The sequence below is a fragment of the Lissotriton vulgaris genome, chromosome 3_2 (genome assembly GCF_964263255.1).
Source record: "Lissotriton vulgaris chromosome 3_2, aLisVul1.2, whole genome shotgun sequence".
Lineage (NCBI taxonomy): Eukaryota > Metazoa > Chordata > Amphibia > Caudata > Salamandridae > Lissotriton > Lissotriton vulgaris.
The window spans coordinates 194,903,738-194,916,983 of NC_141690.1; positions in this window are offsets into that span (position 1 = coordinate 194,903,738).

A 13,246-nucleotide genomic window follows, 5' to 3' on the forward strand; every position below is an offset into this window, starting at 1 on the left:
GCTATTTTTGTTGGTAGCTTGTTGACAGGCTTTACATACCTTACAGTTAAAAAAATCCTGCATGTGTTTGATACCAAACTGAAACTTCCAGGACCTTAGGACTGGTTTTTACGAGTTCGTCTTTCATAGACTGCCCTCTACTGTATGTTACAGATGGCTTCTTGGGGAGATCTTTCCCTATCACTGGATCACTGAGAAGTAATGCCCAATTCTTGTTGATGATGTTTTCTATCTCCTTGTGTTGGGCACTGTACTGTATAATAAATCTGAATTCAGGTTGTTTTGTGACACTATCCTCAATGTTTGGTAGTATTTGTGAGTTACCAGCCAATAGTTCGGATCTATCTTTTTGATTAGATTTGGAAATTGCTGTATCTATGATTTTAGAGGAGTAGCCCCTTTCCAAAAATCTCAATTTACTGTCCCTCTGTGCGTCCTTCAAATCAGTCAGTCTACTGTGTATTCTTTTCAGGCGTAGCATCTCTCCATACGGGTTGCTATTGATCAGATGTTTGATGTGTGAACTACTGGCATGCAGGGTAGAATTACCCGCTGTGGTCTTGCGGTGTAGTCTGGTTCTATTCTACCCTCTTCGATAAAGACCTCCGTATCCAGAAATGTAATGGATGTCTTGCTTAGAGTGGCTGTGAATTGGAGATTTAAAGTATTTTTGTTAAGGTCTGACACAAAGGTGTCTGCCGAAGTCATATCCCCCCTCCAAATCACAAAAAAGTAATCAATAAAACGTAACCATGTTACCACCTGAGATTGCATAATTTCTGAGTGTTGAACCATGAAGACCAGCTCCTCCCACCAGCTCATGTGTAGACATGCGTAGCTGGGGGAGAAACTGGCCCCCACGGCAACTGCCTGTACATCAAGTTGTTGAACATGAAAATATTGTTATCCAGGCACATTTTTACAATTTCTAGCAACATTTCCCTGTGATCTGGCATGTCTCGTAGTGACCTATTAAGATAAACTCTGAGGGCATTAAGACCATCCGAGTGTACAATGCTGGTATACAGCGAACAGACATCCAGTGCAATCCGTATATAATCAGTTTGCCACTCAATATTCCTGATTTTGTTAAGAAAATCCCTAGTATCGCTGACATATGATGGAAGACCTTTGACCTCCCCCTGCAGGAAGAAGTCAACGTATTGAGACGTGTTCCAGGCAACTATTCCTGGCAGAAATGATAGGACGTCCAGGGGGATTTGTAGGGTTCTTGTGCAGCTTAGGTAGAAAGTACATTGTCGGTACAACCGGATAGTCGTTTCTGAGGAATTTGTGCTCTTGGCTGGTAATGAGGCCCTTAGATTTCCATTTGGACAGTTTTTTGTAGCAGTTTGTGTACATAGTCTTTAGTTCTGTTCCTGAAAATCTAATATAGCAAGTTCTATCGTTCAGTTGTAGAAGAGCTTCCTTCATATACATGTCTCTGTGAATCAGCACAATATTCCCTCCTTTATCCGATGCTCGAATAATTACATTACGATTTTTTTGTAGTTTAGTAATTAGAGCTCTGTAGTCAGCGGTTTCCTTGTTGTACTTATGTCTATTCCTATGAATTTTCATATTTAGATCCTTTAATTGGTTAGTAACTTGTTCATGAAAAAGATCTATTGAGTCTTTGAGCATGACTGGAGTATAAGTGGACTTAGCTCTGAAATTCGTTAAGGATTTTTTCTGTTTAGCCAGTGCGCTACCAGATTCATCATTTAATTCCGGTTGGGTAAGCATCATGCCACTCTCATTTGGTGTATTGGATTGCCACAATTCTGCAAGTTCCTCCATTAGGGCTTCTGTGGCTTGAGAGTTTTGGCTGACATTGGTATCTCTAGTGTCTGGCGGCGCTACTTGCTCATTTTCAAATGTATTAGTCATGAAGTATTTTTTGAGTTTCAATTTTCTTGTACTTTTGTAGATATCCAACGGTGTGTTTACATAGTTAAAATCCCTTCTAGGACAGTATGTTAGACCCAGGCTAAGAATTTCCTTCTCCTTTTGGTTCAGTTCTATTCCTGCGAGGTTAACGACCATTTTATCCAGATCTATGGGGTTTACTGATTCTTGTTCTATCCCCCTTTCTTTTTGTTTTTCCAATTTGCCCCTGCGTTTGCTTGCTTTCCTCCGCTCTCTTCGTTTGCAGTTTTTTGAGCGGCGTAGTGCTGTTGCCTTGTCCGAGGGCGCAAAGTTTGTCGTCTGTCCTCGCAAAAAAGTGCTAGCTCTTCGTCAAGTGTATTCTTAGGGCCTGCTGCCCTCGCCTGTTCATCCTTTTCTTGGTCACTGTCGGGATTAGAGCTGTCTTCCGACATAGATGATCCAGTTGTTGTATTTTCTACTCTTGTAGTTACAGTTTTGGCGATTGTTTATTTTCCTGCTTGCCTGTTTTTCCTTAATACCCCATATTTTCTGGAGAAAGTAAAAATCTGTCCTGTTTCATAGTCTGTTTTATCCCTGAAGAATTTGTAAGTTTTACGACTTTATATGACATCTTCTTCTTCTTTTTTTAATCTTATACACATTTCCTTTCTAAGTTTGGTTGCTTCATCTACATCATTTAGAGCCTCAATTTCTTCATTAATTTTGAATTTCTTTCAATAGTTCAGCTCTGTCCAGCTCCGCATGCTTCACCAAAATTACCATAAGCCTTTTAGAATTGTCCAAATTGCAGTCGGCCCATTCGCGCATTAGTGTGGGATTCGGTTTATCATAAGTAGGTGCCAATAGAATACGGAGCCCACGGGGGACCCGATTTACGTTTAAGTACGTTTTTAGTGATCGGGCCTCCCACTATTTACTTTGTTCTGCGCTACTTTTTTTCTCTAATAGTTTAAACTTTTCCCTTACTGCATTTTTGGGTTAGTTTACTTTGTTTGACGCACCACTCTCCTTTATCGGTTCCGATTATTTTTTGTCGAACATCAATAGCGCTGCACTTTCTCTTTCTTGTACTGTGTCTGACGACAGTGGGAACACACCAACAGTTTAGCCGTAATATGTAGCTTTTGATAAACGGGTTCTCTCGAATTTAGTTTCCCGTATTATCTTTAGCCTTGTACACCTCCAACCCCTTAAACACAACCTTGCTTCAAAACACACGTACCTCAGGCAGTCAACAAGACCCGCGGTCTCCTCTGACACAGTCGCGTCTCGGTCCGTCTTCCGGCACTTCGTGTAATCGTAGTAGTAGGTCAAAGGGGTTCCACAGCCTTCCTCCTTCCGGGGATCCTGGCGGTTTTCGCGGGAAAACTTGTCTCTTGATAACGCTGTGGCCCAAGACGAGAGGGGGTCCGTTGAAAGCCGTCAAGAGAATCAATTCGGCTTTTACATTCCAGGGAAAATCCGACATGGCGCAGACTTTCTCCAGGCTGCAAGTACGGACACGAACCCAATTTCGGTGCAAAAATTGATTTATTCAGCAGTGGTGTTCCCAGCCATCACGACGCGTTTCGCGCTTCACAGAGCGCTTGATCACATGATACAGTAAATCACCAGACATTGGTTTAAATACATTCAACACATGATAACTAAGCCTACAGATGGCATAGAAATAGAAGTTTTTGACAAAAAAAACTACACGAGCTCTTTCTTCATACCATCGAGTTTGCAGTAATTCCTGTTTGGAGTTCGACAATTTAAAAAAAAAAGCAGAACACAGTTTATAAATGTGAATGTAAAACCTTTGTCCTAAGTAAATAGTGATAGTGTTTTAAACAAAAACAAACAGTATGTGTAAAAATAAAGATTAACAAGTAATATAATATTTTTCGTAGTGCAGTGATATTTCTGATGTTCGTGGGATTGTAAAAATTTATGTTTTTACAATATTTTCATTTGCATAGGTTTTAAATGGACACAGTATGGAGCCCCATATGCTGTTTATGTCCATTTAATATGCAAATTTTCGGAAAAGGATAGACTAAAGTGCCTGTGCAAAGTTACATTCAATGTCTTATCCAAGGTTTGTATTGCCAATGTTATAGTAAGGAATTAGCATTTAAAAAACCTTAGAAATTCACTGAAAAAAACGTAGGTTTTATGGGGTGTTCTAGTTAGCTGGACATTTCAGTCGTACAAAACCATTGAAATTTCTCCGTTATAGTTAGTTGTACTAAGTATAACTCACGCGCCCGCAATCCACTGCTCATATCACATTACCTGTCTGTGACATCTCAAATAACATCTCAAATGAGGACCCCATCCCCCAGGGCCTTCCTCTTAATTTTCTTTTTTTAAATATAAAAAAATGAGGAAGGGGGCCGCGTGGCCCCCCTCCTGAGGCCTTAATCGCCCCGGGGACCCCATCCCCCTTGAAGTGGCTTTTTTTTTTAACTCTTGGGGATGGGGGGGGCCTCGTGGCCCCCCTCCCAGGCCAATTATGGCCCCGGGGACACCATTCCCCGAGGCCGGCCTTTGTGTTTTTTTTTACTTTTGTGGAGGGGGGCCCGCGTGGCCCCCCTCCCAGGCCACTTGTAGCCCCGGGGACCCCATACCCCGGGGCTGGCCCTCTTCGTTGGGGACCGTGGGGGGATCCCCAATCCCCCAAGGTCCCACCGGCTCCCCCGACTCCTGCGGGAGCCTGCATTGCTTTTCTACACAGGAAGCAGCTAACATGCTGTGCTCCCCCTGTGGAAAAGCAATCTGCTTCTCAATTTGGAAGAGAGCGGGTTTCCTGCTCTCTCTTCCAAATAGCAAAGCAGTTTGCTATGGCAGGGTGGTAGCCGCGAGGCTCCCCGCCCTGCCATAGCAAACAGCAGTGTCCCAGGGTGGGCACCCCAGGACACTGCAGGAGCCGGCCCTGGGGGGGGGGGGTCCCCAGGGCCCTTGAGGGCTTCAGGAGAGGGGGCCACGCGGCCCCCTCCCACCTTTTTTAAAGCCCCGGGGGTGGCGGTCCCCGGGGCTGGGGGGTTTGTCACGGACCCCCCCAATTTACATATTTAGACCCCGGGGAGGAGGCAGTCGTTAGATACCCCCCCCACCCAAAAAATTATACTTAAGTCCCTGCGCGGCCATAGATGAATATGTACTTTAAAATTTCATTTTCTCAGGAACTACTGAACGGATTTACACCATTTAAGCCAAAGGCACGAGTCTGAACCAAGGACTATCTCCTTGCCAAATTTGGTGTAATTCCGTTCAGCAGTTCGGGCTGTAGCCGCGATGAACGGTTCCTATGAAAAATTGCATGGGGAAATCACGTTTTGAGTTCCCCCTTTTTTCTCAACCCCCGCTTCACGAATCACCTCGAGACTTTCAGGATAGGAGCGGACCGGAGCACCCCACCAGTTATGAAAATTTCGCCAAGATTCATCAACCGGCGCCTAAGTTATCCCAAAATTGAATATTGCGGATTTCCTATGGAAAATAGGTCCTGACTATAACTACCTACTGGCAACCGCCAGTAGGTATTATGTATATATATATATGTGTGTGTGTGTGTATATATGTGTATATATGTGTATATGTATATATATATATATATATATATGTATATGTATATGTATATATATATATATATATATATATAGTATACATGCAGCCTAAAATGTTTCACACATGGCAAAAATGACGAAATTACATAGGTTTGCATTGTAAGACAAATACCCTCCTAACCCATAAGGACAAGAGGACATGCACTGAAAAGTTGTCATACACCAATGCTTTATTGCCACAAGAAAAACTTGTAATTGCAGTCAGTTGCCTGTAGGCTGCATAGCAGAGCAAAAATGAAACTAAGACAAAAAACTGACACCTTGCCTTTAAGGCTTCCAAGGGTTAGGGTACAGTGCCTTTAAGACCTGCAGGAGACCCTCTGCTCCCATCATGCACCACAGGTGACAGGTCCGTTCCTTTTTCTGGCTCCTTCTGTGAGGATCCTGGAGTTTGAGCTCTTCAGTTTTTTGACTGAAAAAGGTATATTCAACATTTTCTTTGAAAATTCGACATTTCTTGATTCCTAGAAGTATATTCTACTGGTTTTCTGGCTTTTTCTAAACTTTTTCCAGACAGAATGCCTGCTTTATTTCGGAAATGTCCTTCCTGTGGCATGAAAATGGCACTGTCAGACCCACACTCTGTGTGTATTGTATGTCTTTCTTCACACAAACCTGACCAGTGTTATCATTGCCAGACGTTTTCTAAAAGGACTCCGCTTCATGCCCAGCTGGAGAGGGATAGAAGCCATCATGGTGGTGGCCATGCAGACATCAGTGCCCCCTCTTCCAGCAAGCGGCATCGAAAACTGCGTCGATCCACCTCTCCTTCTTCCAGGAAGAAGCAGGTGACCGAATGTTCACCGTGTATATCGCCGTCGAAGATGCTGAGGCACTCTTCAGTGTCTAGGGACAAGTCATTGTCTAGACATCGAGACCCTCCGCTGCATGCAGGTAAGTCTGCGTTGAGGCAATGCACTTCGGCGCTGCCTGCCGGTAAGTCTGCGTTGAGGCAATGCACTTCGGGCTCGAAGGCTGTCGGTCCAGAGAGACCTGTTAACGCCCTGTCGACGTTGAGGCTTCCGTCCACGGCGAGGCATTCTCCACCACCCTCGAGATGGTCAACGTAGAGAGACTCTCCGGCGAAGACCATGCCGCTAGTGGACAGACTGTCTATGTCGAACGTAGTCCAGGTCACAGCATTCGACATCAGCAAGGTGCCATGTGAGGTAGACGTCGAGGTCCCCCCATCATTGCGGGCGGTTGACGTTGAGACCAACGTCTAGGACAGGACGGTGTTCTCACAGCAGATTGCCGCACAGATTGACGGCGAAGGTGGCACAAACCTTATAGACGTCGAGGCGTTCGACGTCGAGGGAAAACACTGCAGCGGCCAATGAGGAAGCCTGGCGCAAATCAACGGCGAGATCCCGATCGAAGTCGAGAGCCCATTCATCCCCAGGGCTGAATATTGTGCAAATTTCTCCAGATAGATCTCGTACGACTGACGAAAAGGAGGTTTTCTGTCTGTCGCCACAGTGGCTGAAGGACTTCAGAGGGAGAGGCGACCGCAGAAGTCTGGGCTCGGACTACTCGCAGAGACATACTCACCCTTTAGAACATCAAAAGACTCTGACGGAGGCGCTCCCGAGGAACCTTCAAAGTCGCCCCCCAAACGACCAAGGTCGCCTTCCACACGCTGATCATGGTCAAGGGGTCGTTACAGCTCGCGCCACGAACCTGCACACAAGAGGAGGCGCAGAAGATCATCCACCTGGTCTTCTTCCACTAGGTCTTCTGTTGGGGACTTCTCACCAACCCTTTCATCTACGCCACCTTCAAGATTGTCTCCCATTGATGACATTGGGACTTTGATGTACTTGGCAGGGGAGCTAAGAAACTGAATATCAGTTTGTATACTCCAGTGGTCCCTACATCAATCCTTTTTGAGACATTGCACCATCGTTGGGCTCCCAGACCTCTGCTACCTCTGGTGCCAGGCTTTTTAGAACCAGCTATGGCTACGTTCCTCACCCCTGCCACAGTGGGGTCAGTTCTGTCCAGGATTGCAAAGAAGTACAAGGCTCTGGAACAAGATCCGTTATTACTTATTATTCCTTAGGTCTGATCCTCCTGCGGATACAGTCATTGTGGCAGCCACCAGGAAAGCGAACTCTACAGCCTCATCAGCTTCAGTTCCCCCAGAAAAGGACAATAAGCAAATGGACTCTTGTGGCAAGGAGATGTGTAGTACGTCTGCTTAGTCTATGAAAGTAGCAAGTGCATCAGCCCTTTTAGGGCGATACAACAGGTCTCTTTGGGACTCCCTGGCTAGGTTTACTGACAAGCTTCCCAAGGAAGATAGACAGGACTTCCGAGGGTGGTTTAGTAGCAAACTAGGTCATCAGCGCTGCTGCAGACGCCTCAGACCTTGCAGCACATGGCTATGCACATGGCATCTGCTCGCGGCGCTCAGCATGGTTGCGCCTCACAGGTCTTAAACCGGACGCCCAGAAGAGGATTCTCACCCTTTCTTTCAACGGCTCCTCCTTATTCTGCTCTCACACTGATGAGGAGATGACGGAGATGAAGACAGAGCTGGACACGGTCAAAGCAGTTGGACTAGAGAAGCAGAAGGAGTTTTGTAAAAGCTTTAGTCAATACAACAAGCGCCCCTTTCAGCCGAGGGTTCAAACACCTCAATGATCCTCCCAAAACCAGCAGAGGTCTCAATTCCAGCAGAAGTGTCCTAGCAGAGGAAGGGGGAACAATAAACAACAGCAATCATCTTCCAAGCAGCCTCCAAAGGAGTGAGGCATTGCTTCCTCCGCACCCGTTCGCCACTCCGGTAGGAGGTAGTATTTTTCATCTAGAAGAGTGGGAAACCATAACAGACAAATTGGTGCTGAATATTGTGCAGCATGTTTACTTGCTGAGGTTCAAGTCCCCTCCCCCGCAAGTTTCTCCACAATTGAAGTGCCTCCCGCAACAACACAAACTACTGTTACAAGGTGAGGTGTATACCCTTCTCTCCAAGAAAGCCATAGAAGAGGTCCCTCTTCTCCAGCAAAACCAAGGGGTATACTCCCGGTACTTCCTGGTCCAAAAGCGAGGAGTAGCCAAAGCGTACAGACCTATCCTCGACCTGCGCCTGCTGAACAGGTTTAGAAGGAAAGAGAAATTTCGGATGCTAGCCCTGCACCAGATATTCCCACATCTTTACCAGGGGGACTGGATGTGTGCCATTGACCTGCAGGATGCCTACTTTCACATTCTTTTGTCAGTGAAGCATCGCAAATGCCTCCGGTTCCAGGTGTCTCAACAGCACTATCAGTAAAGAGTACTTCCGTTCGGGCTCAAATCTGCCCCTGAACGTTCTCCAAGTGCATGGCAGTGGTAGCTGCATTCCTCCGCTAGTGGAAAATATGAATCTATCCCTACCTAGAGGCCTGGCTCCTAAAGAGTTCCACACCTTACTACTCCAGAGCCAACTCACCTACTGTCTCCAACTTCTTCATTCCTTAGGGTTGCAAGTCAACTACAAGTCAGTCCTCAACCCAACACAGAAGATACTTTACTTGGTAGCTTCCCTGGACACCGCAAGGGCAAGCGTGAGTCCTTCGGAGGAAAGGTTGTCATCAATGCTGATCAAGTGCCGCGCTCTTCTCAGCGCTCCACATCCTACAGCCAGGCAGGTGTCATCGCACACCCTCCGCCGTGATCAAGGACAGTTTAAAGAGAAATCGAGGAACTAAGGCGACCTTACCTGGGAGTGTCCAGTCACTGCTGCCCTCCAGACTTCGGGTCTGCCCAGGGGAACGTCTACAGAGGTGCTCCGGGGACAGAAGAAAGGAAGGCGACGGCGACGGAGGGCCCACCAAAAGAATCGGACCAGTTCACTAAGAGGACGGAACCAGGTGCGAGGACCGAACCAGAGAGGAAAACGAGGATCAATCAGGGACGGGGGAGCTGAAACGACGAGGACTGAGAGAGCGGAGGGGGACATCGTCGAGCCTTGGGAACTGGAAGGGACCCTGCCGCTTAGCAACACAACGTAAGTGGTGGCATCGAGAGAATAAAGTCATTTAAAAGAGAACAGCGTCAAGGTCCGAAGCGGCGCGCCTGACCCTAAGATGGCCGCCGCTCAGGACATGGGAATCTAGACTGTCTTTGCCTGCGACGTGTGTGAAAGACGGGGAACCCAATCACACACAAGGCGGAGTAGGCAATGACTGTATGCATGGCCATAAAGCTCATACAGCATATACCACAGAAGGGGAAATAGTCACTCATAACGTCGCGCCTGATTCAAAGATGGCGGCCGTTTAGGACATCGAGTGATTAGACTGCTCGTGTTAAGGCTGGGAGAAACGGAGGTGACCCGCTGCACTATGACTTGGAGCAGGCAGTGAAGCTTGTACACAGATGTTAGAATGGGCGCACAGTGAAGACTACAAGTGAGGAAACAGCGAGGAAGCGACGTGCCTGACTCGGAAATGGCGACCGCATATGCAAATTAGTCTACCGCCCATAGAGATCCCAACTGCATGTGAAGAGACAAGGAAACTAAACAGGGAATAACGAAGCGCTGCACAGAGAGAAAGGAGCAAAACTTCAAATCTGATTCAGATAGGGAAAATTGAGCCTTCATAAGAGAATAATTTTATGCGAAAGAGAGGTCTACAGGAACTACTCCATAACATCAGTAGTGGATTGATTCACGATATAAAGAGTGAAGAGCACACATATATCCTATCAAACATGGATGAAAGATACCCTGTGACCTCTGGCTCGAATGCTCTGAGCATAAAATATCCAGCCAAGCTATCCAAAAACGCAGCGAAAAAGTTTAAACATAATACCCTGAGGAAACACCCAGACACACTGTTCTCTGACCCATACTTTAATATAGATAAAGGAACTATAATGAACGATTTAATATTCTTCTCAAACAAAACGGCTAAATGGCGCAATGCCTTCACAAATACGCTAAACATAAAAGCTACGAAAAACATCCCATATGGCACAAAAATAACGACCTCGCCTTCAATAAGTTGTGGAGCCGAACTATGCATTACTATATATAAAACAGGGATAGTGCTGATTCAAGCAGCGAACAGCGAACTAGATAAGTTCGACAAGACATTCCCATCCATAAAAGAACAGCTTGGGGGATCAAGACACCAACCAGATCTGAGCACGCCTGAAGGCACCCCCGGAAACATCAGCACTTCTTCCAGAGACGCCAATCAAACAGGAGGCCACCAGGTCCAGGATCCGGCTAATAACCCGAACTATAGAAATGAAACCGGTCTGCCATTATCGAATGAGGATGCTGAAGGGTCAGGAAGGTCTACTAGTCACGAGAACAACGAACAGGACCTACTCCTTATGGAGGAGCCGACGTCAATATCAAAGGTTGGGACTTCCGGCGCTGGGCGCACACCTAGCTGGAAAGAACCACGGAATGAGAATGGGGAAATAAATATGATCGAAGGTAACAATCCCCCGTTACCTCCCTCTAATACCAGTATAGACTCAGGGACAACATTGCCAACAAAAACACGCCTAGCATCTCCAAACACATATAACACACGCAACATATCAAACAGAAACGGAACAAACAGCCTAACAGTGAACTTAGTGAAAAAGAATGCGACAGTAAGATCAGACCAAAAACAGAGAAGAGAAAAAGGCAGAACACGAGCAGACAGGCTAATCATTTCCAAGAAGCCCCCCCCAATACCGGAAAGATATCAAAGATCTTCAGAAACTTGTTGGCTACTTGGCACAAGACACAATTAGCTCTCGACTAGCGATTGAAAAAATACTGGAAATGACGGCAAGCACTCACTCTAAAGTCACGCATATACAAAACCTTGTACACTACTCACAAAGAAGGAGCAACGAGATGGCCATGCCAGTAGCAAATAGACACAACAGACCAAATAGAACAGATTCCATGTCGAAGGAGGAAACGCTGGCCTTACTCCGAACGTATGACCTTATGAAGCATATGAGAGAGGAAAGAATCAAAATAGTACCAGTCGATTCCGATAGAACATCCAGAAAGAAGGATAGAAAACCGGACCTCAACAACCTACTTCAAATCCAGCTAATAACCGAAACCGATAAGACGAACGTTAGCAGCTCTGGGAATCCAATGAACTGCCTCCTACTCAACTGCCGATCGGCAACCAAGCATGCACCAGATATAGCAGACCTCATCCTCAACAAGGAAATTGATCTGGCGATCCTCACAGAAACATGGCTTACAGACTCGTCATCGCCAACCATGGATCTATTAGTACCTCCCCATTACAACATTGTGAGACGAGATAGACTGAAACAGACCGGAGGAGGGATTGCCTGCATTCATCGTTCGGATATAAAGGTCAACATAATACAATCTGACCCACTTGAATCCTGCGAATACTTAGGTCTCAATGTGAGATCAGCAACCAATCAAAGATGCAACTTGCATGCGTTTTATCACCCACCCGGAGAGAACACAAAGTTCACAGAACAGTTAATGGAGCTCATAACGGCCAACTCTAACACCGAGACCAACAATATATACCTAGGTGACTTCAATCTACACTGGGAGGACTCTAATGACAAACTAGTCAACACACTTAAGGACTTCCTCGTCGAGGTAAACCTCAACCAAGCATGCACGCAACCCACTCACGTAAAAGGAGCAACATTAGACTGGATTATCTCAGGAGCCAAAGACACATCAATCCTCTCAGTAGACCCGTGTGATTGGTCAGATCACCATGCCATATCATTCTTGATACCTGTAGTGAAAAAGGGTAAGACCGTTCAACCCTTCAAACTCAGAAAATGGACTCGAGACACAAAAGAGGCTAATATGGAGCTACTCGTAGAAAGATGTGACAGAGACCTAAAGGTACCTAGCAATCTGCAGAACGTAAATGAGATGACAGATCACTACATAACTTCAGTCGGGAACATCGTCAATGACACCATGCCACTAAAACTGAAAAGAGTCACCGAGAAGGCAAAAAATCCATGGTTTAATGGATCTCTGAATGAAGAGAGGCGCAAATTGAGAATGGCCGAGAGAAAATGGAGACAACACCCGTCTACCCCGGAACTGACAGCCCTCCGAAAAGTCAGAAGCCAATATAACAAAAAGATCATCAATTCCAAAAGGGAATATATAAGATCCGAATTGGACAATGCCAAAAATAGACCACGGAAACTCTTCGAGATTCTAAAGCAACAATCAAATAAGTTAGCCAAGACCGCTCATGAGAATTCAAAAACCCCTCTAAGTTGCGAGGATTTCTCGACATTTTTCACGGAGAAGGCCAAAGCATTAGAATTGGAGCTCACAAGCGCAGCAGCTACCCTTCCAATCCAACCATTGACTACGAACAAATCCGACTTGACTACAGAGCGTAGCACACCAAAAAACAAAGCGTACTGGGACACATTCGAATTATATGATCAGGAAAAGGTCGCCAAAACGCTCACGGAAATCAAGCCCAACAACCACTACCATGACCCCCTACCTGCGAAGTGCGTAAGAGAAATCAACTATATTGTGGTCCCAATCTGGACGAAAATAATAAATGCATCACTATCACAAGGGATCCTCCCCGACTGCCTAAAAACAGGGCAAGTTGTTCCCATAATCAAAAAACCTACAGCAGATGCAACAGATCCGAATAACTTTCGCCCAGTGACCAACATCCCTTTACTGGCCAAACTAATTGAGAAATGTGTGCAGTGCCAACTGAGCCAACACATCAACAAGTTCTCCCTACTAGATGAAT